The 6,939-nt window shown below is 44.9% G+C and overlaps 1 pseudogene; it reads left to right on the forward strand.

The window, feature by feature from the left end:
• The first annotated feature begins 2,223 nt into the window (after positions 1–2,223).
• Positions 2,224–2,577, forward strand: LOC105004600 (annotated as a pseudogene).
• Positions 2,578–6,939: the final 4,362 nt, after the last annotated feature.

Consider the following 6,939-nt stretch of genomic DNA (forward strand, 5'->3'; position numbering starts at 1 on the left):
TGCCTTGAAAAAAAAAAAAAAAAGGGGAGAGAGTGAGAAAAGCAGAACAATTAAAATCTTAGTGTATGAATAATTACATTTAAAAAATCCCCACATTTTTTTTACATCAAAAAGAGTTCTGTAATCTGAGGTTTAATTTGCAGATTTAGTGGCATTTGGCAGGTTAAAAGTAGGTACTGTGAAGTGAGTAAGCATGGGATTTGGGGCTGGAAGCAAAGAATGAGAGAATCTGCTGGGCCAGAAATCCTGGCTTTGAGCTGCCTCGGAGATTTGCGGCCTGACTTCCTCTGCCCATAGCCACCCTGGACGACATCCTCTTGGGAGAGGAAGGTAGAGAACAGAGGAGGAGAGGAATGAAGCCCTCTAGGCCCCCTCCTTCTTCTAAAGAGCTTTATTGTATGTTTACTTTTTAAAATAATTATTTGTTCATTGCAAAAAAAAAAAAAAGAAAATTCTGGACTTCCCTGGTGGTCCAGTGGTTACGAATCTGCTTGCCAATGCCAGGGACATAGGTTCGATCCCTGGTGTGGGAAGATTCCTCATGCTGCAGAGCAACTAAGCCCGTGCGCCACAACTATTGAGCCCGCATGCTGCCACCACTGAAGCTCAGGCGCCCTAGAGTCCATGCTCCTCAACAAGAGAAGCCATTGCAATGAGAAGCCTGTGAGCCGCAACTAGAGAACACCCAGGTGCAGCAATGAAGACCCACACAATCAAAAATAAATAAAAATTTTTAAATTTGGAAACTATAGGGGAAAAAAAAGCAAAGATCACCTGTAGTTTCACTGTCTGAAGGTAGCAAGGGTACATTTTCCTCTTCTCTAAGATAGTGTGAAAAGATCAGGGAAGACTGGTGTGCTGCAGTTCATGGGATTGCAGAGTCGGACACGACTTAGCAGCTGAACAACAACAATGTGGAAAAAATCCTTTGGCCAACTGGACTGGGCTTCACGAGGTACATGCCTGTTATCGTACATACCTGTTATCCTCACCCCTCTGTACTTGTTTTTTCTCTCTTCTCTTCTGGAAGTCTCCCTTTTTTTTCTACCCAGTGAAAACCCAAACAAACAGGAGCCTTGACATATGAAAGTCAGGTAGGAAGACTTGGGTTCAAGAACCTTTCCAACAGAGGTGCTAGAGGAGCAGCCTAAGGGAAGGGGCTCCAAGCTGGCCACCCTGGTTAGGGGAGGGGTGCAGCTGGGTGGGCAACAGAAGGGTTATTCGAGGGTGGCCTTTTCAGAGGAAGGGAAGGGAAAGATGCAGGTGAGGTGGGTGTTTATCCTCTGTATCAACTAGTCATTGGTTATAGGCTAGCTCCAGGAAGAGGGAAATCGGTGAGGTGATGCCCTTCCACTGAGATGATTTCTGCTTAAGCTTAGGGTTCAGGGTTGTCTGTAGTAGAGCTCCAAGCAGCTGGGGTGTAGACTATATGCCCTTCAGTCCTGCAAGGTGTGTGTATGAGAGAAATAGTGACAGACAGCCAGCCAGGGTGACAGAGTGGATTGCTGGAGCTCACCAAGGCCAAAGTCTAAAAGCAGTACAAGGCAGAGAGCAAATGTTTGGGCACCAAGGAGGAAAAGAGGGATAGAATGAGTTGGGAGATTGAGAATGAAGTATAGGTACTAATGGTACTATGTATAAGACAGATAACTAATGAGAACCTACTGGAGAGCACAGGGATCTCTACTCAATGCTTTGTTGTGGCCTAAATGGGAAGGAACCTCCCACAGAGGGGATAATGTTATACCTACAGCTGATTTGCTTTGCGTTCGCAGAAACTAACACAAGACTGTGAAGCAACTATATGCTGTATTGTGCTTAGGCTCTCGGTCACGTCTGATTCTTTGTGACCCCACGGACTGTAGCCCTCCAGGCTCCTCTGTCCATGGGATCTCCAGGCAAGAATACTGGAGGGGGTAGCCTATCCCTGCTCCAGGGGGACTTCTCAACCCAGGAATCCAACCAGGGTCTCCTGCATTGCAGACAGATTCTATACCATCTGAGCTACCTGGGGAGCCCTAAAGCAACTATACTCCAATAAAATTTTAAAAAAACACACATAAAAAATTCCCAACAGTACAAGACAGTTACCCCCTTGAGAAACCTTACCAGTGGCCTCTGTGAAGACAAACGCAGGAAGGAGACACTAGCTGGGTTGTCCTGAAGCTCACGGAGAGGAGGAAAGCCACTTTAGGATACACAATCTGCGGTGGAACTGCCACCATGATGCAGATTTTCATGAAGACCCTGACAGGGAAGAGCATCTCTCTCAAGGTCAAGCCCTTGGATACAATAGAAAATGTAAAGGCCAAGATCCAGGATAAGGAAGGTGTTCCTCTTGACCAGCAACTGGAAGACAGATTTCCTTTGTCTAACTACAACATTCAAAAGGAGTTCACTCTTCATCTTGTGCTGAGACATCGTGGTGGAGCTAAGAGAAGGAAGAAGTCTCGTGCCACTCCCAAGAAGAACAAGCATAAGAGAAAAAAGGTTAAGCTGGCTGTCCTGAAAAACTACAAGGTGGAGGAGAATGGCAGAATCAATCACCTTCACTGGGAGTGTCCTTCAGATGAATAATGTGCTGAAGTTTTTATGACCAGTCACTTTGACAGACATTATTATGGCAAATGTTGTCTGACCTATTGTTTCAACAAACCAGAAGACAAGTAATTGTATACAGGTTAATAAAATACATGAATTAATGAACTAACAAAACAAAACAGAGAGAAGCAAAGCCAGAGGCAATCTGGCAGTCTGGCAGAATAGCACAGGCAGTTTTAGGAGACATGAGGGCAAAATCCAGAGCGCCGACAGAACAAGACCTTCCCAAGGAAGCCAAAGCTGCCAGTCCCACAGCCCAGAGTTCCTTCGTGGTCCAGTGGTTAAGAATTCACCTGCCAGTGCAGGGGACATGGGTTCCATCCTTGATCTGGGAAGATTCCATACGCAGTGAGGCAACAAAGCCTGGGTGCTGAAACTACTGAAGCCCACGTGCCCCAAAGCCCGTGCTCCACAATAAGAGAAGCCAAGGCAATGAGAAAGCCTCTCCTCAAAACTAGAGAGTATCCCCTGCTCTCCGTAGCCAGAGAAAGCCTGCACACAGCAATGAAGACCCAGCACAGTCAAAAATAAATAAATAAAAAATAAGTTAATTTTTAAAAACCACTTAAAAAAGGTCGGTTGTTGAATACCAAACACCAGTGGAGGCTGTGTTAGATGTCATATGTGTACAATTAGGTAAAGTTACCTGTCATCCTTCAATAAGGTTCATCATTTTTGAAAAACATATTATCACATGCTATTATCAATGGCACCTATGTAAATGCATCCAGTATTTTTTTAAATAGATATATTAGAGAAAAACAGAAAAGAGTCAGGGAACTGCTCTATTGACACAGTTATTAAGGGTCCAGTGATTTGAGCCATGGTGAGGCTAACTCTGCCAAGCAAAGAATAACTTGTTCCATCTCAAACTCCTACTACTGAGAAAGAAATGTAACGCTTGGCAGACTTTGGGTTTTAGAAGTTGCACTTGGCAGACTTCTTTGGGTTTTGGAGGCTACATATTCTATACTTGGGAATCCTGCTAAGATCCATTTATCAGGAGATACAGAAGGCTGATGGTTTTGAGACGTGTGGTGCACTCATGCTAAATCTGACTCTCTGCGACCCTAGGAAATGTAGCCCTCCAGTCTCCTCTGTGGGATTATCCAGGCAGGAATATTGGAATGGGTTGTCATGCCCTCCTCCAGGGGATCTTCCTGGCCCAGGGATGGAACCTGTCTCCTACATCGGCGGGCAAGTTCTTTACCAACAGCGCCATGTGGGAAGCCCTAGTTTTGAGTGGGGCCCAGAGCAAAAGCAGTTCTCCAGCAGCTCCAGATTATAGCACAGGCAGCCTTGCTCCCTGGTTTGTACAACCTTGGAGATCACACAGCATCAGACCATCTCTCTGTGGTAGAGATGCCAGGTCCATCTCCTGTACATCCCAGTAAGAGTGACAACACAACACGAGCCCTCAGGAAACAGGGAGAGGCATTTGCAGCAGAGAACTATGTCCCTTTATTGCAAAAACAACTCCTGACGTATCCCTGGGTTCTTGTAGAAATACAGCCTCTGACCGTGGGAAGTAAGTGGCCATGCGGTCAGGAGCTGGATACTGAGAGGGCCAACAAGTTATAGGCCTGGGAAGGAGGCAGCAGAAGTGTATCATATAATGAAAGTGATGCTTTGGGGATTGGGCTTTAGTGGGCTGAGGAGACAAGTGGATGGCCTGGACATCCACGCCATTTCCCGCTACTACTCTAAAGCACCTCCTTAGTTTACTTCTGTGATCTTATGTAAGGAGGAAGTGCTCCTTATGACCAGCTGACTGACAAAGCAGAAAAAGAGCCCAGTGTGGATCACAGATGGGTCAACTGAGTGATACCCAAAGTGGACTGCAGGTACACTACGGCCTCTCTCAGGCGTGGCCTTGAATGGTAATGGTAAGAAGACCCACCAATGGACACTTGATCATCCTCTGTGAGACAGCGAAGTTGCCTAACTAAGGTGTCAACAGAGACTCCTGGTGTTTGTGCTGTTTCCTCAGTCGTGTCCGACTCTTTGTGGCCCCACAGACTGTATTCTGCCAAGCTCTTCTGCCCATGAAATTTTCTGGGCAAAAATCACTGAAGCCATTTCCTTTTTCAGGAGATCTTCTTGACCCAGGGATCAAACACACGCCTCTTGTGTCTCTTGCATTGGCAGGCGGATTCTTCACCACTAGCACCACCTGGGAAGCCACTGACCACCTGGGCTGTGGTCAATGGCTTAGATGGTTTGTCAAGGGCCTGGAAAAGCAAAATTAGAAGCTGAAGGAGAAGTAAGTTTGGAGAGGAGCCCTGTGGATAAACCTTTGGGGGTGGTCGCTAAGCGTGAGAATCTTTGTACTGACCCATTAATGCCCATCAGAGAACATGCTCTGCAGAAGAAGGAGATAAACAACTGAGTGATTAGGACCTCAGCCAATAGCCGTCAGCCCACTTCTGTTCTCATCCTCCCCGGTGTTTGCACACTGGCTCATGAGCAGACTGACCCTGGTGGCAGAGAGGAGATCATGCATGGACCCAGTAGCATGGACTTCAGCACACCAAGCAGTTCCCTACTCTCCATAAATAGCTTTGTAATCTACATCCAATCCAGCCTCTGGATCCGAATACTAGTTTACAGGAAATACAGAAAAGGGAGGAGAGAAAAACACTTTAAATCACACCAGAAGGATGCAATCAACACAATCCAAACTGTGGGGAACACATAGAAAAATGCCTGAATTTCTTCAGCAAATAAACTGCAAGATTAGAAATAGCCTGGGGGCTTCCTCGATGGCTCAGTGGTAAAGCATCCACCTGCCAATGCAGGAGACTCAGGTTTGATCCTTGGGTTGAGAAGATCACCTGGAGGAGGAAACAGCCACTCACTTCAGTGGAAATCCTATGGACAGAGGAGTATTTTTCCCTGGGAAATCCTATGGACAGAGGAGCCTTGTGGGCTACAGTCCAGAGTTGGACACGACTGAGGGACTAAGTGCCCGAGAGAGCATAGGTTAAAAGATTATTTAAAACCTTAACAAATTGTAAAGTCAAGTTGTTACTTGGATTATGATTTTTTAAATGGAAATAATCCTAACATTTATCAAATAATTGGAAATGTGAAAACATAATAGACATTTTTTGATGTCTAACTGAAGAATTATATTTAACATTTAAAATATGATAATGGTATGGTGGTTATGTTTTAAACAGTGAGAGAAGAATCCTAACCTTTTAATGAAATACACAGAAATATTTATGGATGAAATGTTATGATGACTGAAGTTTGTTTCAGATCAAACCGGAATGAGGACACGGATGAGGTTTAGATAAGGTTGAACTATGTGGCCTGATGTTTACTGGGGTTGAACAGTGGATACTTAGGGGTTCATTATACCTTTCTGTTCACTTTTTAGGTTTTCCTTTTTTGTTTGTTGTCTTTGGTCATGCCTTGTGGCATGTGGCATCTTAGTTTTTGTACGTTAGAAATTCTCCACTTAAAAATTAGTTGTGTGATCAAGATGTGTTTCCTTACCTATAAAATAAAGATAAAAGAGACATCCTCCAGCCTTCATCAAGAAACACTGGGTGAGTAAACTAAGATAATAGATATGGGGCGGGGGAGGAATTTGAAAAGTTAAAATGACTAAGCAAATTAAAATGAAATAATATTGAAAAGGAGCAAGACCTTATCGTCCTTGCTCCCCCACTGTGACCTCTGCCTGCTTTTTGTCTGTGGAAAACTGTAGTCAAAGAATACGTTTAACAGAGAAGTGAGAAATGTGGAAACAAAGGAAAACCATCAAAGGAAACTAAATAATAATAATCTAGTCATTAAGCATAATCAAGGACCTTTAGCTCTTTCTGAGCCACATCCTGTGAGCTGTCTTATAGACACTAAAACACCAGGTGGAGAAATTAACTACACGATGACCAGACTGTACCCGGGACTTGAGCCGCCACAATTCCGAGAACTGACTGCAAAAAAATGGGAGCAAATGGACCCTGAAATTAAGATGAACTGTACCTAAAACAACCAAGATGATGCTAGTCAGGCCACTATGACCAATTTGAAGATGACTGTGCTGTTTCTCGGAGAAGGCAATGGCACCCCACTCCAGTACTCTTGCCTGAAAAATCCCATGGACGGAGGAGCCTGGTGGGCTGCAGTCCATGGGGTCACTGAGAGTCAGACATGACTGAACGACTTCACTTTCACTCTTCACTTTCATGCATTGGAGAAGGAAATGGCAATCCACTCAGTGTTCTTGTCTGGAGAATCCCAGGGACAGTGGAGCCTGGTGGGCTGCTGTCTATGGGGTGGCACAGAGTCGGCCATGACTGAAGCGACTTAGCAGTGCTGTTTCTA

Source organism: Bison bison, unplaced genomic scaffold, assembly GCF_000754665.1.
Source record: "Bison bison bison isolate TAMUID 2011002044 unplaced genomic scaffold, Bison_UMD1.0 scf7180017864480, whole genome shotgun sequence".
Lineage (NCBI taxonomy): Eukaryota > Metazoa > Chordata > Mammalia > Artiodactyla > Bovidae > Bison > Bison bison.